Source organism: Lissotriton vulgaris, chromosome 2_1 (assembly GCF_964263255.1).
Source record: "Lissotriton vulgaris chromosome 2_1, aLisVul1.2, whole genome shotgun sequence".
In the NCBI taxonomy this organism is placed as follows: domain Eukaryota; kingdom Metazoa; phylum Chordata; class Amphibia; order Caudata; family Salamandridae; genus Lissotriton; species Lissotriton vulgaris.
Window position 1 is genome coordinate 1,930,553,476 of NC_141687.1, and position 25,648 is coordinate 1,930,579,123.

A 25,648-nucleotide genomic window follows, 5' to 3' on the forward strand; every position below is an offset into this window, starting at 1 on the left:
TTTTTAAAGTAATATACGCTTATTAGAACTCAATAAATACTATTTTCATAATTATCCCAGATAATGTCTTCCCCCAATATTTACATTCAATACATAAATAGATATTTTTAAACAATTAGAAACTTTCGATCAGTTCGCGTATGGGGTGCTGTACAAACATTACATTACATCACGAAGATGCGCCAATGCGACACGGAACATCAAGACGTATTCGTAACGTATGCGCCAGTACGCGCACAGTACGATTACCAGTACAAAGGATGGTGTGATCACCGTATGCGTACCGTATGATTACCAAAAAAAATGCAAAAAGAAAATATATAGAATTTATTTTTAATATAATGAAAAAAAAAATATATATATATATATATATATATATAATTTAATTTAGTTTTTTATTATTTTACATTAAAAATATATAATGGAATTTAAAAAATAAAATAACTAAAAATAATTATTATAAAAATGTAGGAAATTAGTTAAAAAAAATATAATAATTATTACATTTAAAAACTGGCATTTACAAAACCTATGAAATCACTGAAAAAAACATAGGTTTTAGGCACGTTATGGTTAGGAATTAGCATTTAAAAAACCTTCCGAATTCACAAAAAAAATATACGTTTCAGCCACATTTTAGTTAGGAATTAGCATTTACAAAACCTTAGTAACTCACTGAAAAAATCATACGTTTCAGCCTTGTCATAGTTAGGATTTCGCATTTAAAAAATCTTAGAAATTCACGGAAAAAACATAGGTTTCACACTTGCTATAGTTAGCTGGACATTTCACTCATACAAAACCATTGAAATTCCCCGTTATGGTTAGTTCAGCTAACTATAACTCACGCGCCCGCAATGCACTGCTGATGACGTCACATATTACATCATGACATGGTCAGTAACATCACTCATGCCATCTCAAATGACATCACTGATGACTTCACTTCACTGATGACATCATCCAGTGAATATGTGTCTTTCTGAAGAATAAATATTTTTATATATGTATATCTAAAGGTTGATGGAAGAATAAATGGGTAAATAGGTGTCTAAATGGATTTTTTTTTAGGAATTGTGATGTGTTCTAAGGTGATTTTACCATGAGAAAAAGCCTTCTGCTGGGATATCATGAATCATGTTTGAGAGAAAACTATTTTCTCATGCTTTTCCCACAGAGGCTTGGAAGGTGATCTATAAGCTAAACTGAGAGCATATTTTCTGTAAATTCACATTATCTTTCTCAGTCATATATTTTTTTATTTATTTTATTTTACTGGCTTGTATAGCGCTGGTCTCGACTCCCTGGGGAGCATCTCCGCGCTTTTGACGTCTGACACATTTGGAACGGGAGCACGTATGCTGTCTATTGGCTGAAGAGGAAGGTTTTTAACATTTTCCTAAATGGAAGATATTCTGTGCAAAGTCTTAAGGTGATGGGAAGGCTATTCCAAAGAGACGGTCCAGCTATAGAGAGAGCTTTGCTGCCCTGCCTTGCCTTTCTTGCTCTGGGCACTACTAGAAGGCCTTGTTCGCTAGAACGAAGTGGGCGTGGGGGTTTGTAAGGGACGAATTTGGTGGCCAGGTATATCGGGCCCATACCGTTGAGACTCTTGTGTATGGTATAAGAATGAAGTCTGACATTCTCAGTTAACCATATACATCCAACAAGGACAGACACTGTCAGTTGATTCCTTTGTGTTCAACTGTAGCTTCCCAGAGTGTTCTAAAGAACAACTAGTGTGCTAACAGTCCTACTTATGACAAACGTATTGCACACCTGAAGCCATCTTGATTGGAATAAAGTGGTAAATCTTAAAACATTGAACTTAAAAAGGAACAAAATGAGGGGTTTCATTTTGCCATAGAGAGTATGATTAGTGCTGCAGAAAGAAAAATGAGGGCACATTTTGAGTGACTTCTCAAATCCTGTTCTATTTCATGAAAGAATTCTGACAAGCAAACTGAAACATGCACTTTGAATACCAGCAGCAGACTTCCGTGGTGAGCAGTAGCTTTACTACAGTGACCTAATGAGCAACTAGAGTGCTAACATTCAGAATTTTTGGCAAATGTGTGACATATCTGGATACCTTCTTAAGGGAATCAAAGTAAAAAACTGAAAGCATTTCCTACTGAGGAAACTGCAGTAAATGAGGAAATTAGGAAACTTCATAACAAAGAAATCTCCCAAGATGGCCACCAGAGACAAAAGAGCCCAAATGTATCACAAATTCACCCAGATGTAGCCCACATCTAGTCCAATGACAGAAGTGTGCAAAACACTTTTTATTTGTTGTGTTTTTGCAGTTTTAAATAGTGCAGACTTGTTCAGTATTGGAGTGCTTTACATGAGCATTGGTTACATCACACAAGAACAAATTCATTATGGTTTTAGACATGAGGAGTTTAGGGGATTTGACCAGAATCACAGTATGTCGAGCTGAAGCAGAAACTCCAACCTGCTTCCCCAGTTGCAAAGTCTGCAGCTCTGGAAGTCACACTACATCCTCTCCCCTAAGTGCAACATTTAATCAAGTGGTCAACTGGATGAAAAACATAAAGATAACAAATAAACTAAAAGTGCTTTACCGCTATTTGACAATTCAGAAAATATGTCCTCATTTTAGCTTTTTAGAGCTGACCAAACAGGGAAGGTGGGAGGGGCGGTGGCAGCACAGAATGACCATGCATGGCAAGCAGGAGGGTTAGTGGCAGCACAATGGCTATGATGGGCAAGAAGGAGGGTGCAGGAACCAGGGAGGGTAGAAGGGTAGGGCAGTAAAATATACCATGGGGACAGGAGGAAGGGGATAGGGCCATGGAATATGGACAGGCAGAGTGGAGGTGGCAAGTACTGGTTACAGTCATCTGACAATGCTAGGCAGGTGGGGGGGGAGTGGCAGCTAAAGAAAACACTTAGAGAAGATAGGAGTGGCAGGTCCGTGGAACAGGGTGGGCAAAAATGATGGAGCAGTGGCATGCACACAGACATCAGAGGGGAGGGGGAAGGAGAATAGGAGCAGCAAGCTATGCACAGAGGCTAAGCAGTAGGTCAATGATGGGGCATAGAATTGGGCAATGGAGGGCAGGAGGAGTAGACTGGTACATCATGCTAAATGGAGGGCAGTGGCAGCACATCAGACGATGCATGGCAGGAGGAAGGAGGCTAGTCCATGGATTCAGACAACAGAGGATAGGTAGGAGGTGGAATGGGTAGTAAGCTGACTGTTCAGAGAAGGCGGGTAGGCCAGTGGCAGAACAACGGCCACACAGGGCTGTAATAAGGGAGCAGAGACATGGACTTGAACAATGGATGGCTAGGAGGAGGGAAGGCAGGAGCAGCAAGCTTGGGTGGGGGCAGCACAATGCCAGGCCCTGCTTCCAACCCCCCCCACCATCCATTGTGTTATGCATCTTACTTAATTTAAAAAAAAAATAGAAATTTGCTGAAAAAAACTAAGATTACTGGGATGGTATAGTTAGACTTCATTCATACACAACCAGTGAAATTCAGCAGTTATAGTTACCGGATCTAACTATAACGTACGCCCCTGCAATGTACTGCTAATGACCCCAGACATCATTCCTGACATGGTCAGTTATATCACTCATGACATCTCAAATGAGCTGTGAATGGAATGGAACTATAATTGCTAGAACTTTATTTAGGGATAGTGCATGTATATTATTTTCTTTTCTTTCATGTAAGAACCATTATAATACGCAACATGCCCAGATTAATATGGCTGATAGCCCTTCAGTTTAAAGTAATGTGTAGTCCATTGTTTATGTTGATGTTTGCAGTCTAAGTATGTTTATTATGAATAAGTCATGTTGACGAACATACAGGTATGGCGGTCACTGGAAAGATATGCTGAAATGACATTGTGTGCATATTAACTCTTGTTTTCTTTTCTTTATTATATAAATTCCTGCATTTTCACATTGTGACCAGGCCAATATGGCCGCCAGCTTTTTGGATGAAAGTAATATGTAGTCCTTTGTTATTGTTGGCAACTTTAGGCATTTGTGCATTTAAATAAGGATACTACAGTGACGTCTTGTATCGTTATCAAGGTTCAGACGAGCCGAAATGTGTGGATCACGTCCTTTGCATTGAGAGGAGATTAAATACATATATGTAAAATTCACAGAAAAAACACAAGTTTCAGGGGAATTAAAGATAGAAATTAGCATTTAAATAAACCTCAGAAATTCACTGAAAAAAACACAGGTTACATGGACGTCATAGTTAGTTGGACATTTTACTTGTACAAAAAAAAGAGAAATTCAGCCGCTATAGTTAATTGGCTAACTACAACACGCGACCCCGCAATGCACTGCTGATGACGTCACATATTACATCACTTATGACATGGTCAGTGACATCACTGATGGCATCACTGATGACATCTCAAATGACATCACTGATGACATCATCCACTTGATCATCTGATGCACCTCCTCACACCCTAAAATACAGACTACCATTCTCAAAACCATAGACACACCGATACTATTACAACTAGAATATTCTGCGCACTATGCATGCAGACCTCTAACCAGCTACATACTATTGATACGCTCTTCTAAATACCCAGTTAGTACCTATGCAGTCTAGGAATCCTTCTGTCTGTCCCATGCACTTCTCCATTCACCAATCCAGTACTATCTGCGTATCCTATCACTCCAGCAATACCTTAGCACTTATAAATTCAGCACGCACTTTCTTTGCAACACTGAAAGTACTCCAGTTATTAGTCTTATACTTAAGGAATGGTGTAGTCACTAACACAAGTGCAGGTACAATATTTTAAACACTATGCATGCACACCTCTAACCAGCTACAAACTACTGATACGCTCTTCTAAATACCCAGTTAGTACCTATGCAGTGTAAAAATCCTCCTGTCTGTCCCATGCATTTCTCAAATCACCCATCCAGCACTATTTACTTATCCTATTACTCCACCAATACCTAAGCACTTTTAAATTCACTATACACTCTGTTTGTAATGCTGTAATTATTATAGTTACTAGTCATGAACGTATGGAATGGCCTAGATACTAACACAAGTACAGCTATACTATTATGTGCACTATCCAAGCAGACCTCTAACTAGCTACATAGGATGTATGACGTTACAACGCATACCATTACAACTACCTACCATTACAACGCGACCATTACAACGCATACCATTACAACGCATAGCGCTTAGAGGTGCTGATAGTGGTAAGTATAATTTACTATTCCAACTCCAGTCCCCGTGGACACTAGGGAAGGTGTTGGATAGTAAATTAAACTTATTCCCTATCCTAGAGCGCCCCCCAGCGCAATGGGTTGTAATGGTATGCGTTGTAAAAGTTGTGTTGTAATGGTAGGTAGTTGTAAAAGTTGCGTTGTAACAGGTGTATACCAGCTACATACTATTGATACACTCTTCTAAAGAGCCAGTTAGTACTCATTGCAGTGTAGAAATCATCCAGTCTGTCTCATGCACTTCTTTAATCATTAATCCACTAGTATCTACTTATCTTATCACTCCACCCATATGTAAGGACTTACAAATTAAATGTTCACTCTGTTTGCAGCACTGTCATAATTCCAGTTACTTGTGATATTCTTATAAAATGACCTAGGCACCAACACAATTACACATAACATATTCTGTGCATAATCCCTACAAATCTCTAAGCAGATACATACCATTGGTCCACTCCATTAAATTCTGAAGTAGTACCCATGCAGCGTAGGATACCTCCTGTCAGTCTCATGCAATTCTTCAATCACCCATCCAGCACTATGTTCTTATAGTATCAGTCTATCAATACCTAAGCAGTTATGGGGCAGCTTTACAAGCACCCTGCACCACAAGTACATCACTTTTTGTAACGTAGTGGTGGTGCCAGGCACTCCTTCATTTTTACAAGTAGAAGAAAAGCCACCCTGCATGGTTTTTCCTCTCTTTGTAAATACCACCCTTTCATACACAGAACTTTGCATTGAAAGCCATTCCATAGGTGTTGCTGTGGGTGTTCTCACGCAACACCCATAGAACAAGACACATCTCCAAATTTATGAGAAATCGTAGATCTTGAGATGTGTGTGAATGCTGTTTCATCCTAGAGTTGGTGTAGCAAGGAGCAACAAGGAGAATTGTTTTCATGTCTCCTCATTTTTTCCTCTTTCAATATATGCTGCATTCCACAGCATACATTGAAAGAGGAAAATGCCTTTAGTGAATGTTTTTTGTGCAGGAAGGTTTCCCTTCCTTCACAAAAACAATCTCCGCACAACACAGACATCCTTGCACCATGGTGCAAGGGTGCCTAAGTCAACACAAGGCTGCAGTTTGTGCAGCAGTGCGGAAGAAAGCACAGAGCTGCAACATATTTATGTACATATGTCACATCCCTGTGCTTCCGAGGTGCCACAGTTCAGTGCGGCTAAAGAGCTTGCAGTGTCACGCTGCAGTACTTCCTCATTATTCTTCACCTATAAATTCACCATACACTACTAATGCATTCTTTCAGTCACTCATGCTGTATACATATACTGGAAACATTCTTTTCGGATACATGCGAGGAACATCAACCCGAAGTAACGGGACTAAGAAAGAAATCCACCTTTTGCCCAGCTGGCTCAAAGATTCCTAAAGAGATTATCACGTTCGAACGAACAGTTCTATCAGGAATATCAGCCCTAGAAAAAAAGAGGAACTTCGTTAAATTCAATCTTGCCAAAGCTGAAAAGGAGGCTTTAACAACTCTGAAAAATGACAAAACTATAGTAGTCAAACAAGCAGACAAGGGGGGAGCAGTGGTCATTTGGGATGTTAATAAATATAAAACGGAAGCACTTCGTCAGCTGGATGACAACTCATGCTACAGACGCATCACAAAAAACCCTACACTTGAAATTCAAAGCGAACTATTCTCAGTGATCCAGAAAGGATTCGATCTAGGATTTGTCGGACCCAAAGAATTGACATTTCTACAGAATAAGAATCCACGAACTCCAGTTTTTTATTTACTTCCTAAGATTCATAAGGATGAAGTAAATCCGCCAGGACGCCCCATAGTTTCTGGGTGTGAGTCCTTATTAGAACCAGTGGCGAAGTATATTGAATTTTTCCTTAAACCCTTCATTGAAGAGATCCCAGCACACCTTCAAGATACCACGGCCTTCCTCCAAAGAATCAGCACAATATCTTTCGAACAAAGTTCCCAGCTTCTAGTGACGTTGGACGTCGTGTCGCTGTACACGCAGATCCCCCAAGATCAGGCTCTTGAGACTCTTTCATGTTTCTTGGACACACGTGCCAGACCTTGTCAGGTCCCTTCAGAATTCATTTTACAGCTGGCATCCTTCGCACTGAAAAAGAATTTTTTTACTTTTGACTCCGATTACTTCCTTCAGGTCAAGGGGGTAGCTATGGGGTGTCCATTTGCCCCGGAACTAGCGATCATGTTCATGGGTCTCTACGAGCAAAAATTCATTTACAATGATAATCCCTTCAGTCATCAGATTTCGCATTACATGCGTTATATAGATGACGTTTTCTTCATCTGGACTGGGACTCCAGAAACTCTTAACGGGTTTGTTGAATGGCTTAATGGACGTACAAGCGATATAAAGTTTAATTGTACATCGTCTAACCAATCCATCACATTCTTGGACGTTAAAGTTGTTCCCCGCAATGGAAGCCTTGAAACAACTTTATTCAGAAAATCAACAGACAGGAACAAAGCACTGTTATTCACAAGCAACCACCCGCGAAGTTTGAGACAGAATTTACCATTTGGACAATTCCTCAGGATTTGAAGAAACTGTTCAGGTAAAGAGGAATATTTCGACCATGCAAATTCACTCATGGAGAGGCTTCTCCAAAGAGGATATCCGAGGAAACTTTTAAAACTATCCCTCAAGAGAGCATGGTGGACGCCACGCGAAACACTAATGTATAAAAAAGCTAAGGTGGAGCAAAATCGAGTGGTGTGTGTGTCAACCTTTCGCCCTGCTGCAAATCAACTCAAGAAGCTGATAAATCTCAATTGGCATTTAGTGAAAGACTTGCATGAGGACTTCAGGAATCCACCTTTATTTGCTTTTAAGAAGGAAAAGAGCGTGGCTAACCACATTGTGAGGGCAGCATTACCCAGTAAACAACTACCGACTCTAAGAAGCTTACTCGGCTTTCCCCAGACTAAAGGACATCATAAATGTGGCACTTGCATCTGCTGTCATGACACCATGGAAGAAACATTGTTCTCTTTTAACAACATTCACTGGAAGCATGAAGCTTTCACAAACTGCAAAACAAGGAATGTGGTTTATGCGATTTTATGCCCCTGCCCAAAGTTATACATTGGGAAAACCACCCAGGAGGTCAGGCAACGCATTACGCAGCATAAATCCAGACTGCGCAGAGAAGTTGAGAATGCGCCCTTGGTGCACCATTGGGTGACGAAGAAACATGACAAAAATAACTTCAAGTGGACCGTCCTGTCCAAAATCGAAAAAGACCCAAGAGGAGGGGATTTGGAAACAAGATTGAATCAAAGAGAAGCCCTGCTGATCATGAAATATGACACAGCGGTCAATGGACTGAACGAAATTTCTGAAATTTATAAAACCTATCCTTGATACTGGCTAGAGGACTTCATCTCCCAGAATCCTCCTTGGTACACCTTCTACGATACTACAACTCCCTACACCCCCTGGGGCGCGACCATACTCTTGAGCTAAACGGCAGGGAGGCCTCAGTAACCTGCCAGTGACTGCAGGGTGAGGAGCGAGGACTTTGAATACCTTTTTGACTTCTGGAATACCTAATCACGGTAAGCACACCAAGGCGCGAGTATGCGCCGATTACTAGCTACTGACAATGCGCCTTCCCTCGCATATCGGATTCTCACGATTTCTGTCCTTTCACTTTCCCAACCTTAGGGACGCCGGATCCAAAAAACCCCGCGGACCGAGCGCAACCCGTTTGGGAAGCATCTTTTGAGCAGACACGCGCGGCTTTTAAGGTAAGCGCGCAGACCCACCTTGTGATCCTATCAGCCTTGGCACAACTAGACATGAGAGACTCTGTATGATTGAGCATACCGGTTTCTTTTTCTTACAGCACCCCTTCGCTCCCCCTTTGCTGGGAATACATCTGTCTCCCCTTTTCTTTTTGTGGAGCCTGGACCCACTTGTTGAGGTAGGCTGAGTTTAGCGGTGCATTGGTTGAGACTTTGATCTCTCAGGTTTCAGTTTAGTGACTATTGCTCTCCTCTTCCTTTATAGTAAAACTGTGGTCCTGAAGAGAACCCTTGGAACGATAGGGTTCGAAACGCGTCGACCTGACCCGGTCCCGTGTCATTCTTTTCTATATGAATATGTCATTCATTTGAAAGATCTTCTTTTCCAAAGAACTGTGAAAAAGTTTGATTAACGTTTTAAATCAGCAAATGATATTTTCTTTGTATTTACACAACTGTGTTATGACAATGGGACCAGTATGAATGTGTTTTTGTATGACTGGATGGCCAAGAATGTGTTGAGTGCGAGTTTGGTTGAATTATGTACATACCAAAGTTTGTTTTGTTTGTATATAAATGTATAATATTTCTCTTCATAATTTTTGTATTCTCATGCCCTAAAAAACAAAGAGACTAAAAAGCAAAATAGTCTTTAAAGAATTAAAACAAACGTTGCAATTCCTAAAGCAAGTGTTCATGCTTATTTTTCATGCACATTTCAACAATTGTTGTTTAGAAAATAGCTGCTCAGCATAGGCAGGTGTGTTGTTTTTCTAGTATACATATACTAGCAGCCCGTCCCGCCGTTGTCCGGGTATGAATTGCTGCCGGCCAGTAGTATATATTGTTTGTAGGATTTCATTTTGATAGCATTTCTTATCTGTGACAGGCCTGTGAACCGATCCGATTCACAGTGCACTGCTGATGCACTTAAGAGTGCACGTTCAGTAGTGTGTGAACTCGAGTTTCCCTACTTTATGTTTCCTTGCAATATTATATAGCGCACCTCGTCAACATGGCATGAGCACAATTTACATTACAGAAGAATACATTCATTTGTGGTAGACAAAGCGATTTGCCTGAAATCACAGGATGTTGAGCTGATGCCAAGATTCGAACGTAGCTCCCCAGCTCTAAAGTTCGCAATTCTAGAACTTGTTGCGGGAGGTGTGTCTAAAAGTGTTTGTCGGTGCTGGCCTTCATTTTTCAAATTGGTGGTGAAAAAATATGAGTATGTTGCTGGAGATGTGGGCCGCCGTGCCACCAATGTACTTACCGGGGGAGGATAAACACCCATTATTCCGCAACTTTCTTTCCACATACCATCACTCCGCATACTTTCATTACAAAAGTACCATGACTCCGCAATGCCAGTATAACGCATGGCATTACATTTTATATGCTTTTACCACGCATACATTTACAACAAAATTTGTTGTAAAGGCATAAATGGTTAAAGCAAGTTTTCTTTTAATGTTTGGATAAGGTAAGTATTGGTATAGGGGTATATGTTTTGGAGTACTGAGGTATATGTTTTAGGGTGTTTTGGTATTTTAAGGGTTCAGATATAGTTTTGGGTTATGGGGTACAGGGGTAGTTTTAGGATTTAGAGTTAGGTATGGGATTTGGGGTTCAGGGGTATTTTTAGGGTTCAGGGCTAGTTATGGGGTATAGGGGTATTTTTAGGGTTCAGGGCTAGGTTTGGGTTTTGGGGTACAGGGGTATTTTTAGGGTTTAAGGATTGGTTTGGGTTTTGGGGTACAGGGTATATTTATAGGGTTAAGATGGGTTAGTGTTTATGGGTGTTGGGGTATTTAAAGGAGTAAGGGTGGGTTATGATTATGGGGTGCAGGGGTATTTAAAGGGAGCAGGGTGGGATTAGCACACAATATGAGACATGGCATGAACGGCGGAACGTACCACACGCCCCCAGCGTTTGTCACGCCCACAGCCCAACTCAGACACGCCCACAAGGGACTACTTTTCTGGCATGGTTCTTTTACTTTTTAAATGTATATGGTGGGCGTCTGCATAGCCTATGTTCTTCTTCTGCAACTGCCCTTTCCAACGCTGTATTGGGTGTTGTGATTGGTGCTGTTGTTCCTGAGATTACCCGCCTCAAAGGTTTGGGTTCTCTCTTTATTATATTAGTATGGATTCAACCAAACTTTCACATATTACCTTGCAATTATAGTTTTTTCTTTAACCAGATAAAGTAGTTCTAATAAGAACTTTTTTTCTTCTTTTTTCTTTTGCATTTTTTTTAACAATTTTGTATTTTTTGATGTTTTTTCAAAAAATGAACAAAAAAGAACGAATAAAACAGGAATCTTTTGGAATTACTTATCATTCTGAAAACAATAAAAACATTAACAATGATGGTTGCGGTGCGCAGCACAAACTGCATCCACCGACTGCTCACCAAAGCCTATAAGTTTCTTACACTTCCCGCAGTGTTGCGCGAAAAAGGCAAATTCTGGCCTAATGTCCATTGTAGGTGTTCCTGAGGACATTCCAGATGTACTTGCTGCAGCAGGTGAGGGGTTCAAAGCAGCTCATCTCATTTCCTCCCGAGCAAGATTGAGAGGATGTGTGTTCTGGAGATGCTTGTACATAGAAGCAGTGCCACAAGAGTGTTTTTTTCACTGCCTCTTGACAGATCTTTTTTTTTAGGGCTCGCGAAGCACTCACCCGACGCGACCGCGGAAATATATTTTAAAATAATATACGTTTATTACAAGTACAAATATATTATTTTAATTAATATCTTAGATAATCTCTTGACCTAATATATATATTAATGACACCTACATATCATTTTAGAACAAAACATCTTTTTGCGGGAGTCGCGCACTCAGTGCGTCCCAACACGTAAATGATGTCACGTGGGACCTGTCACGTACCGTAATGCACATGTGTCACAAATGCACGGGAGCAGGAGTCACAGACTGGTTGCATACCAATTGCGCACATGACGTAATATTAAATGTATATGATGTAACTGAACAACACACAGGCATCACACACCGTACGTGGATCCTTCACGACTTTTCTAAAATGGCGGCTAGAATCCACGCACCCTCCGTGATGTGTACCCATTGGGTGCGCGACTCCAAAGAAAAATTGGAAAAAAAGAAAATAATATAAATATATTAAAAGAAAAAAGAAAACAAGAAAATGAAACCAAAAAATTTCAGTTTGAATTCAAAAGAAATGTTTGTGCAATTTTCAGAAAATATATAATGTTATTTAATGAATAAAATATTTATAAATAAACAGTTAAAAACTGTAGAAAATCAGTACAAAAAATAGGTATAACTACTATTACACTTAAAAATTAACATTTGAAAAAACTTTGAAATTCACTGAAAAAACCTTAGGTTTCAGAGATGTTATAGTTAGAAATTAGCATTTAAAAAATCTTGTAAATTCACTGAAAAAACCATAGGTTTCAGAGACGTTATGGTTAGAAATTAGCAATTAAAAAGCGTTACGAATTCACAGAAAAAAACATAGGTTTCAGGGGTGTTATAGTTAGCTGGACACTTCACTCGTACAAAACCATAGAAATTATAGTTAGTTCAGCTTACTATAACTCGCACACCCGCAATGCACTGCTGATGTTGTCATATATTACATCATTCATGACATGGTCAGTGACATTACTGATGACATCACTGATGACATTTCAAATGACATCACTGATTACATCATTCACGTGACAACCTGATACACCTCATCATACACTAGCATAACCTTTCATCACTCACTGTAAAATACACAGTACCATATTTGAAACCATTGACACACTAATACCAGTTACTACATACCCACTCACTAATTCCTAAGTCTACATATTCTTCACAGGCTGACGAAAAACAGAAAAGTGGCGCTGATTAAAACTCCCATCATTGGGGGCCACAGGGCTCCGTATTCACGGAGTTTCATGAATGGGATAGCAGCAACGGATTGAGGAGAGGAGTGCCTGTCGAGGCCCATTGGGGGCTTAGAATTTACCTGCAGTGCATTTTTAAAGTGCATCCATTTGGGGATTGATTCATGCCGAATAAACACAAACTCCCAGAATGCACTGTTTCATAAGAACTGCCCATCAAGGGGCATGCCATTGTAAAATATTTTAAATGGGAGTTTTAATCAGTGTGCACTGTTCTGTTTTTCATCAGCCTCTGAAGAAGAAGGTTTCACCTTTAAAACACGCCAGGCGTAATCGACGAACCAGCTGCTTAAGGAATCGACAGGTGTGTCCCCTCCATACAAATAAAAGGCGTCTCACAGTGTGTTACTGATTCAAGTGCTAATTACTGCTGGAGCTGAATCTATGGGCGACCGGCCTGCCACCAAGTGTGCACCACCCCGTATCATTGGGGGCCATGAGGCTCCGTATTCATGGAGTTTTATGAGTGGGACAGCATCAACAGATTGAGGAGAGGAGTGCCTGCCAAGCCCATCGGGGGCTTGGAATTTACCGGGAGTACATTTTTAAAGTGCATCTGTTTGGGGATTGGTAGAGGAGAAAGACTCATGCTGACACACTGATGCAAAAAGCTGAGGTTCCTGCAAGCAGACACTCCAGCACACAGTGGTCTGACATCCCTTGCAGGGTGTCTATCTTGAGACCAAGACTGTGTCCTTTTTTCTCTGACACCAGGTAATGGGGTACGCCTCATCCTAGGGGGATACTTGGCTCTACACCTGCATACATGTTAGGTACAATTGGGTACGTCGAGTTAGGGTTACATCGTAGGAGTATGCATTATTGTTGTCATGTATTTGTATCCTTGCATATATTCATCTTTTTAGCAGAAAGGTTGAAATCTACCATCCATTTACTCTGTTGGTGTCTAATATAATTTATATCTGTTTCTGTCTAATGGTTGTTTCAGTACACCTATTTTACACTAGCATGACGCTCGCTCAATAAATACTTATTGAAAATTTCACCACTGTGTATTCTGGGTACTTCTCCAAGACAAAGTGACTGAACGAAAAGTACTGTACTGTATTCACGATCCCTGATACAACAGAGTTGTCATGTTCGATAGATGCCAGGAACTATTCTCTTCTTGGTAAGAGGAGTTTACAGCTGTATTGTGAGCTAGCTGGTATACAGGTGAACATATCTAGTGGGGGTGTCTTGAATCATTCTGGACACCAATCCCAAAGTTTATGCTGTCTAAACTTGCAGATTCTATATAGATTTATAGGAACTACAGGACAAACTGAGACCATCTCTCAGGCCAACAATAAATCATAAGCCATGGTAACTGACAAGGGCTTATGGTTGTGCCGCACACTGTTCATTATTATTGGTGCACCCTTGGCAAAGTCATTAGATCCTTTGGTTTCAAACTGCTATCCTATGTGGAAGATCCGGCTCAAGTAAAAGAACGATTCCTAACTGGGATGACTGGGTGAGCAACAACTATATTCAATTGAACGCAGACAAAACTGAAACTATGCTGTTCAGGAAAGCCCACCAACTTTGGTCCCCCAAATGGGGGCCCCTAGAACTAGGACCTCCCCTACAACCAAACAGGGTATGAAGAACTTGGGCATTCTCATTGTCCAAGCCTTGACCATAAAAGTGCAGGTTCTGGCCACAATGCACACCTGTTACCATATTATGCAACTGTTGTGGAAAGCTCTACCTTTTCTTCCATTCTCACCAAGGAAGACCCTAGTACAAGCAATTGTAATGAGCTAAATGGATTACAGTAAAGGGCTTCTCACCTCTGCCAATGAGACTTTAATATCCAAATTACAAGTGGTCTTGAATACAGCTGCCCATCTCACCTGCAACCTCCTATCTAGCTCAGCTTACACTCCTTTACATAGATCTCTACACTGTCTGCCTGTCAAGAAAATAACTATTTAGAAAATATACTCTACTTCCCATAAGGCAATATTGGACAAAGACTTCAGCTACCTAATTTAAAGCTAAAACTCTACTACCCAGCCCTATGCCTTAGATCTAGTGACAAAGCTCTGCTCGGTGTCCGGCGTATCTTAGAAGCCCAAATGGGAGGTTGGTCGTTTTCCAACTTAGCCGCTCTATACTGGAATAAGTTACCTCACCATATCTGCGTCAATCTGAGTTTGAAATTATCATCATTCAAGAAACTCACCTAACATGCGAGGAATGGAAATCCATCTGTGATAAGCAGAGCTGGATTGATTTCTACTGCCACGCAATACAATCTTGCTGTACTAAAGGTGTAGCAGTTATTTTTAAACAGAAAGCTAGAGCAATATTAGGTGAGGTTAAGCTGTACACTAAAGGGCGCTGGGTTATCTGTGATGTTCAAATCCAAAAAGAATGATACATCATAGTCGGTTATTACGAGCCTAGTATAGACGTTGAAACCCTTTAAACATAATACATACTCAGTTGATTCAATCTAATTATCCTATCATAATGGGGGAGATTTTAATATTCTCTTGAACGCAATCCTAGATAGGTCTAGTGGGGGGAAAGTAGTCTCTTCAAGAATGAGTTATTTTGTAAAACTATTAATGAGGTCTTAGGTTTCATAGATATTTCGAGAGAAAAATAAAAGGGCCTGGGTGCACCGTCGGATTATACATTCCATAATAAACAGTACAGACATTGTTCCCGTATTGATTTCTTCTTGATTGATTTAAGATTGCTGAAACACACGTCGTCAATCAGACACGTCCAAGAACATCTCTCTGATCATTCTGCCATTGCATTAGTCCTGCAAATGCCCAAATGTGAGTCTACAAGGAGATGGACCTTTGATAGAACGCTCCTTCTCGATCCCTTAAAAATTGCAGTTGAAGGAAAAAACACAAACGTTATTTGACAAGAACTTAAATTCTGCCTCATTAGAATTATCTAGGATGCCTATAAAGCATTTATTAGAGGGGTAGTGATAAGTTTGGCAGCTAAGAAACATAAGGAGAATAGGAAGGTGGTTCGGAAATTGGAGGAAGATAATATTAAAGCAAGAGTTGAGTGTGAATCCCGCCAGGAAGGGCTATTGGATGGGGAGCAAGGTAGCAGTTTAATGGCCAAGAAGAAATTAATAAAAGATTACCTGGACAATATAATCAGGAAAAAATGAGAGGTTAGCAAATTAGCTAATTATGAGTGCGGGAGGGTTATGGGAAACTTCTTTCTTGGAAGTCTCGGATAAATATAACTAGGAATTTAATCGAAGAGATATCAGTAGGCTCAGGAGAAGCCTCCTAAGATAATCTGAAAATAGAACAGGCTTTTGAGGCTTTTTTCAAGACTTGTATACAGAAGATTTAGTGGTCTCAGAGTTGAAAATTAAGAACTATATTGAGGATATACCACTCCCTCGCCTCATTGAGAGTCAAACTAGTTTGTTGAATTGGAAGATTGATTTAACAGAATTAAAGACTGCATTGAAACATTTAAAGAAAGGTAGCACAGCGGGAACAGATGCCATCCCGAATTAACTTCATGTGGCGTTGGCTGAAGAGATCACTCCAGTTCTACTGACTTTGTTTGATAGTATTTTTTCAGAAAACAACCCAATCCCTAAGTCATGGGATGAGGCCACAGTCTCTTTGATACTTATACCAAATAAAAACCCAAACAACTGCAAGTCATACCAACCTATCTCCCTGCTAAATTGTGATTATAATATCTTTGCACAAATGTTAGCAGGGAGGCTGAATCTGGTAATGAGTTCCCTGGTTCATCCTCCTCAGAAGGGATTCATCAGGGTCATTAGCTTCATGAGCTAACACATGAGCTTATTGGGGCGATTTATATAGCCACTTCCCATAACTGTACCATTCTAAATTTTCGCTTTTGATGCGGCGAAGGCTTTTGATTGAGTGAACTGGTCTTTTTTAACATAAATGACTCAACGGTTTGGGTTGGGTGATTATTTTATTAGAGCGATTAAAATATCCACAAAACACCCACTGCCAGACTTATTATTAATGGCAATCTCTCCAAATCAATTAAGGTAGAATAAGGGACGAAATGTAAATATTTAAAGTGGATAGCACTCCTCTTTTTTATAAGAAAAATATTGTTTTGTACTCTTTCTTTTAACACATGCGTGCTGCAGAGGTGGCACGTTTGTCCACACACCGTGCCTACAATATTATCAACCTAACTTGAGTGAATAAACCACTCAACCCCTGCGCACTGTTGCTGCTGGTGGATCAAGCACAGAACAGGCATCCCTGTCTCGTCCCTTATTCTTTCGCACTGTTGCTGCTGGTGGATCAATCACACCAGATCCATCATCATCTTTTTATAAATTCTAATCCTGTTTCCAAGAAACTTGAATATTCACATATAACTTTTCACCATTCTTGACGCCATGTTGGATCGGTTTGAACATCGTGCTTACTTCCTCCTACCCTCCTACCGATCCAACATGGCGTCACAGATTGATTTTGTCTAGTCCGTTTTTGCTGTTGTGAGCCGAGTACTGAGCAGGGTGCTTTTAAACCGGAAGGTCCGGTGTTTACATTGAATCGGCTGGAAGTAGACGGAGGAGTTGATGATTAACCTCGTGGTAGGTAGTGGCGTTTTTAGAGCTGGCATTTTGGATTTTTAAATTAGAGAGTTATGGCTAAGGACGGTTCTCCATTATATTCATAGGTGGTAAATATTCACAGAGACGGAAACGCGGTGGTTTCCACTTTAGAGAGTCGGGGTAAGAGAATGCTTCGTTTTTCGTTTTCCATTGTCATTGGACGCCGGCATACGTGTCCAAGCAGTTGTTTACAGCTAGGCACTTTTTGTTCACAGGAACGTTGAATTCCTGGTTCTGTTGTGAGTATATCATTTAGTGGTCTATATTTCACTTTCGAGGTGTGGTGACGGAGTTTTATGTGTTCTACCAGTGCATGGTTAAGGTCATTATTTTTTCTGATGAAACGTAAATTGACTCATTGTTGCTTTGCTCATCCCCATGTTTTTCGAATTTGAATCTGATATCAAATGTTGAAATTTTGAGTTTCTGATATGAAATGTTCATATTTACAGGCCCCTGAGGAAGAGTCCATAAAGGACTCGAAATGCATCGGGCTACATCAACTGTATACAGTCAAGAAAGATTATGTTGATACAGTGAAATGTTATTATTTGTTGTTCAATATATGTTTGAGATTTATATAAAATGAACTGATGATTAAAAATCATATTCTTGAATAAGAATGGTGAAAAGTTATATGTGAATATTCAAGTTTCTTGGAAACAGGATTAGAATTTATAAAAAGATGATGATGGATCTGGTGTGATTGATCCACCAGCAGCAACAGTGCGAAAGAATAAGGGACGAGACAGGGATGCCTGTTCTGTGCTTTAATATTACATTTATAAATATAACTCCTGGCTTGTAGCATCAGGGCCAGTAATATATTTACACCTTTTAGATGGAAGGGTTGGGAGAAGAAAGTCGCCTCATATGCAGATGACGTGATCTTCTCTAGTGACTCCCATGCTAGCTTACCCTGTCTGGAGAAACTATTGTCAAACACTCACTAGGAGCCAAGAGGGAAATAGGGAAAGGGTCGCCCTCCACTCGAAACTTGTAATGCAACAATAGACCCAATCCCAAGGCGAAAAGGCCTATCAGTGACTCTAACAATGGGGCAGTCAAAATATCCAGCTCCCAATCCCTCTCTTATACAATTTATAAGGAGGTGAAGCACTGTGCTACACCTATGTTAAAAAGGCAAACCTGTTCTCCCAGGCAGTTTCACAGAACAACAGGAATTGTGACCCAAAAGAGTGGGTCGCAAACATCCACACACTCGTGTTGGATAGAGATCTTACTCGAAAAAATGTGAGAGAAACAAGTGACTCCTCACGGAAACACCACCAATGGGGTAACTGGTATGTCATTTCCAGACAAGCCCTTGTCTCATCATCGGTAGTCACTTGCTTCTCAAAGAAAATAAGAAGTAAGGAAAGGTGTGTCCAAAACAAACAACAAAAATTGTGACAAACAGTGGAAAGCAGAAGTCTCTGCTAGTGACAAACACAAACATAAATAAGTGCCTAAAAACACAGCACACAGTTCCCTTAACCAACTTTATTCATAGGGAAGTGATTATATGCTGTTTATATTAAAAAGGCTAGTAGCTAGTCATGCATACCATTACCTAATGCCAGTGCCGACATGTTTCACTGCTATACCAACTTAAGCAGTTTCATCAGGGCTGCACTCATATGCTGCCACTCCACTTTTGGACACTAGTTCTGTGTACACCAGAGTCAGCCAAGTTAGTCATACCAGCCGCTCCAGTATCAAAAAGGTTACCAGGGTACTCCAATAGTGAGTTTGTCCCTTTCACTCAATCTTTAAGTGTTCGTACACCCGTCGGGGATTCGCTTCTTCTCCGCATACCTGTTACCCCGTTGGTGGTGTTTCCGTGAGGAGTCACTTGTTTCTCTCACATTTTTTCTAGTAAGATCTCTATCCAGCACGAGTGTGTGGATGTTTGCGACCCACTCTTTTGGGTCACAATTCTTGTTGCTCTGTGAAACTGCCTGGGAGAACAGGTTTGCCTTTTTAACATAGGCGTAGTACAGTGCTTCACCTCCTTATAAATTGTATAAGAGAGGGATTGGGAGCTGGATATTTTGACTGCCCCATTGTTAGAGTCACTGATATGCCTTGACGCCTTGGGATTGGGTCTATTGTTGTATTACATGGAGAAACTATTGACCAATTATGGAAAGATGTCAGGGTATCTAATTAACTCTAAAAAAACAGAGATTAGGACATGAAACACAACTATAAGCTCTGTTACAACAAAACAGCACATTTGATATCTTGGCATCGATATCACTCATGATATCGCTAAGGTGACCCTGGTAGATTTAGATCTTAAACAGAAAGAAATGATTATTTTATTAAATTCTTGGAATAATCTTGCACTATCTATTTTGGGCAATTCTAACTTAATTATCTTTAACACAATCCCTTTATCTTTGGATCAGTCTGCTTTAAAAAAGTACAAGGCTCAATAAATAGTTTTCTTTGGGCTAATAAGGGAGTGAGGATTGCACGGTGGAAATTGAGATGCTCAAAGCTAGAGGGGGGTATTGCCAGACCATATCTCTGCTTTTACTGTCTTGACTTTCAACTGAAGAATTACCAGCCGACTTAACATCATTCAAGATGCTACATGATTGAGAACCAACTAATCATGAGAACGACTCTATATATTGTACATAGGACTTTTAAACACACTCTACAATACTTTCATCCCAAGGCTTTCTATGATACCTATCATTCTTTTTGTGACACATACTTGATTTCCCATTTCCTTCATGTGTGGATCACTTTGGGATCATTTCTGTTTGTGAAGTGGCAATCAACAATTATTTTTGCTCTATTGCTATTAAATTGACACTTTGTCTCTGCAAGAACAAATACTCCACCTGTGGTTCATGAGCTGCAGCCACAATTTATCATCCCAAAGAACTTGAAGAGATCTCTATGCTGCAAAAATCACAGCTTATCCTGTGCCTGAGGACATAGCATGAGAAAAGGTTGCATATCAGATATTGGGACCTTCTAAGACATTTCAATTACGCAGTACTTAATTTGTGCCGGCACTTATTTAACAGGATCTTCTTCTCTCCTGTCAGATGGATAGGCCTAATATTTATTAAAAATAAATGTACCTACCTGTCCTGTCCTCCTCATTTGGTTTGGCTGCATCTCTGCCTGGTATGTCTTCTGAGGATGGCCCACCCAGCTCTAGGCATGATGACTGCATCACGTTAGTGATGTTAGTAGCGCACGCAAGTTTGTCAAGGTGCATGTCATTTACATTTGGTAATTAGTATGTTTGAGGGTGGGCTGGTCTGTGAGCTGGGGAGAGGCACTGAAGCAGGCTGATTTGATTTGATTTTGTGATTTATAGAGCACACGAATGCCCGAGGGCGTCTTGGCGCTACCAAAGATTAAACTGCCCGATGGTGTATCTGGTGCACCCTCTGGCTAAGCTGAAAATAGCCAGGTCTTTAGGTTCTTTCGGAAGGACCTCAATGAGGGGCTGTTTTTCAGCTCAACTGGAAGCTTGTTCCATGTTTTTGCTGTGTTACCTATAAAGCTTCTCCCCCCCCACCTTAGTTGTTTGAATCTGGGTTCATGAGGAGCTTAGCACTGCTGGATCTTAGAGTCCTAGAAGGTTCGTAGGGTTGTAGGTTTCCTTTTAAAAAGTGAGAGCCTGAGCAGTGCAGTGTTTTGTAAGCTAGACAGGCTGACTTAAACTGAATTCTTTTTTCTACAGTGAGCCAGTGAAGGCCTCTCATTTTTGGGCTACAGGTTCGAATTTAGGGATATTCAGAACCAGCCTGGCTGCCGCATTCTGGAGCGCTGAAGTTTTAGTAACAATATTAGTGTATTCGGAGAAACCCAATAAACCCTTGTAAGGTTGGGCAAAGTAGATGATTGAGGTGAGGAATGTCTACAAGGGATTTTGTTTTTAGACTAAGTACATATGATTTAGGCAATATCACTTCTATGGTTCATAGATCAATTGAACCTGATTGTATCCATAGGATAACTAATATGTTCCAATGTTATTCAAAGTTATACATTCAATGAAGAGCAAAAAGAGGAGAAATTAAGAAAGCACACAGCAAACTGATTATATATAAAAAAACTTATATTTGAAAAAATCATCACGGGGATATATAGAAATTAATCCAGGTATAAAAGTTATGAAAAGCTGTACATATAAATCCACAGGTCAGTTTCACAACATATCATCAACTCCGTTAATTAATGAAGAAGATCCAGTTCATAAATGTAAAAAAGGTTTCTTCCAATGCACAAATGCTGTGGAGATGATGTTTTTAGTAACAGCTGTTTTTGTAGCCCTACATATAATGCATTACCATAATCTAATTTTGATAGGACTAACAAGGTAACCAGGGTGTTGGAGGTGGCAGGTGGAATGTATGGCAACAGTTTCCTAATAAGTTTCAGCGTATACCAAACAGAGGAGGAGAGATTATTTAATTGTGATTTAAAAGTTAGTTTGGAGTCAAATATGACACCTAGGTTCCTCACGTTGTCCACCGGCGACTGACATCTGCCGAGGCTGTCCGCCCACCAAAGGTTATACCAGATGTCAAGTTCGGCCCCCAGTAGCATAACCTCTGATTTATCACCATTCAATTTTAAGCAGTTGTCCTGCATCCAGTGACTGACCTGGTCCATGCAGAGTCTGAATCTATCCATGGTCTCAGTGGTATTGTTTGAGATTGCCACCACTATTTGGGTGTCATCAGCGTAGGATAGTGGGACGAACCCGCATTTCCTGATGATGTTGGCTAAGGGTGCAGCATATAAATTAAAAAGGGACGGGCTCAAAGACGAACCCTGGGGAACCCCCAATGGCAGACTAAAAGACCTTGATACAAATTCCCCAAGCTGAACTGAGAAGGATCTATTTTCCAGGAAGGAGGCCAGCAAGGCGGTAGCAGATTTTGTAGGCCTATATCTTTCAGCCTGCTTATGAGGATATCATGGTTAACAGTGTCGAAGGCCACCGACAAATCTAACAAAATGAGGGCGGCCTTCCCTCCTCCGTCCAGAATACTCCTTATTTCCTCAGCTGCCATCATCAAGGCAGTCTCAGTCCGTGTTCCTCACGGAACCCATATTGGGAGTCATCTAGGACATGCGTGTCCCTGACGAACCCTGCCAGTTGAGAATTCAGCAGTTTCTGAAGGATTTTAGCCTGAAAAAGAATTCTTGAAATTGGCCGGAAGCTAGCTGGAATGGAAGGGTCAAGGCTAGGCTTCTTAAGGAGCGGAAGAACCGAGGCTGCCTTCCATGCTTTAGGAAAACAGCTGGACTGTATTATGTTGTCGAAGAGTGGCTGGAGTTGGGAGCTAAGCAGTTAAGGGAACAAGTTTAGGACCTTGGGAGGGCAAGGGTCCATAGGCTGGGTCCTGGAAAGTTCAGGTCTCACCCAGATAACAAACTTAATGTGTAGTCGAAGCAATTAAATATGAATGTGAGTAGCTGCCTATGGTTTTAACATTTAAAAGCTCGCCTGCACGACATGCACTAAACTGAATCCAGGTGAGTGACGTCTCAGAAGAAGTATAAGAAAAGAATAGCAGTGCAGGACTTTTAATTTCAGGGTTTACCTTGGTCCGCTCGCTGCCAGCACTGAAATCCAAACAGGAGCACTGACCTTCAAACGGCTCTCCACCCACTGTAGGTACCTAGGCTTAATCCTAGTCATATCCTTACAGTAAGTGTGAAGTGTGTATAAAAGAGCCAATGGGACCTTTTTTCTTGTTCTCTTCCTAGGAGTGTGGCCGCCCACTCACATCACACCCATCTATGTTGCTCCCACTTAAAGTTCATCCATTCTTTTGTGCACCCCTTCCTACCTCAGTAATCTTTTTGTTGATTTACTAAATCCTTCCCGCATGCTCTTCCATTGCTCCCTAACACCTTTTTGAGCCGCATAATCGGTAGCATTTAGTGGCTCCAAGCCCGCTCCACTATGGCAGCCCGTACTGTGAAGCATAATTTCAGTTTTATTGTTATCTGCAGGGACAAGCATCTGCAATTTGCTGACATGCTCCCCATTTAAAAAAAAGGCACCTACACACACATTACAGTTTTTTTTCAATTTCCTCAATGCTGAGCAGCATCTGTCATTTTAGAAACAAATAGTTGGCACTGTGCCATGATGTATGCATGTACATGTTTGGTGGCACCTCGATGTGTATAATTCACCACGTTCAGGCCAGCATAGCATCAGCAATCAGATGGAAGCATGCATTGTAACATATGTATCATTGCACTGTTGGTCCTGCCAGTCGGTGTTTACATCCAGGGAGTGAAGGTAATATGAGCTTTTTTGTCACATCTCCTGCTTATTTCAACATTTAAACTGGTATCATTTTATAGACAGAAGCGTCCCAAAGACATAATAGAGTTGAATAGAGTTGAAGAGGTTTTTAATCTAAACCTCCATTCATGCTCAGGCTCTCAATGGAAGTCTCCTAATTTGATTTCTTGAGAAAAATTCGTTTTTTTCATTTACTTTGATGTGAAAATATTTTCCAACCTTCAGCTAACATATAGTTAGAACCATCTTCCTACCATGCTTCTACATTTCCCAGAATGTGATCTTTACCTTAGGACCAAAACTGGATTTTAACCTCTTGTAGAATTTCCATGGCAGTGAGGCCTGGGACCTGCCATGGCTGTTGTATGCGTTTTGTGGCACTTAAAGTTTTAAATGCACTGTTATTACATCTAGCTTTCAGCAGTGCCAGTTGAGCATATGGATGGAGCCAATAGAGAAAGCAAATGGAAATTGTGGAGGATGTGGGTGGGAACAGGGGAAGACGGTGTGGCCTCCTAAAAATATTGGAGAACCTGCACCTAATATTTTACAAATCAAGCACTGCAATTAGGTTATGTGAAAAAAGCTTTGATGAATTACATAATTATTCCATGTTCTATTTCAGATGCTTGGGACACAGAGACTGGCAAAGGAATTATGTCTGATTTATAGACATATGTTACATTGAATAAAGAAGATCCTTATTTGAATTCAGGAAATTCTTAGCAAAAGTGTTGATATCATCACTATGCACACTATTAAATACATAGAACTAGTTACCAAATGGAGCTTCGAGATATACAATTACACACTATTGGAACATTGTGCGGCTCCGCCTCCTAATAGTCATCCTAATTGGTTGAAGAAATGCTTTTATTTTCAGAGTAATGAAAAATCAAATCATTCAGCTTTCCATTTTTCACAGTAGCCACAACTGCTTCAGAAAACCCGAATCACAACCAACAAACTGATTTATTCAACTGCGTTTATTCAGATTCTGGGTATCCAGGGAAACAGGTATTTTAAAGCAAATATTGATGAGAAAAGGTATTTTAGGAACAAAATGTTGGAAAATTCTAAGCAAAGAAGCTTGATTTCAATCACACATAATACCACCAAAAAATATTTTTCTGAACAAAACTCTTTAGCATTTTAAGGAGCATCATTATTGATTAGAAGGGCGACAAGTGAAATGACCTATTTTTATCTTCACTGGTATGTGTAATAACCAACACACATCTCTCTGTAGGACACAGGTTAGACAGATTGTGTTTTCCATATAATCATGAATTGCTTGAAAAAATATATGACTTAAAAGTAGTTATGTTTCGCTTTGCTCATTACGTATGTAATTTTTAATGTTCTCAAACATATAATATTTATTGTGTTTAGACATTTATCATATTATAGATGTTTTTATAATCTAGTAATGTAAGAGCATGGATTTCCCTATTCACTAGCTAAATCCCTTTATGTTTAATATGACTTAATGATGTCAAGTCTGGGATGACGTAAAGCACCTTCAGTCTGACTGATATTTAAGTAAGCCCAACTCCATTTTAGGCAACAGGAATTGCCATTGTCTCAACATTATGTAATGGGACTCGCCATTGTTCCCAACATTTTTGCAGAATTCTTGTCATGTTTCCCATTGACAAAGATTTCATCTGACCTTATCATTCCAAGAACTTGGAAAAGTATCAAGTCACCAAATAATTGACATAGGTATAACATCAGTCTGAG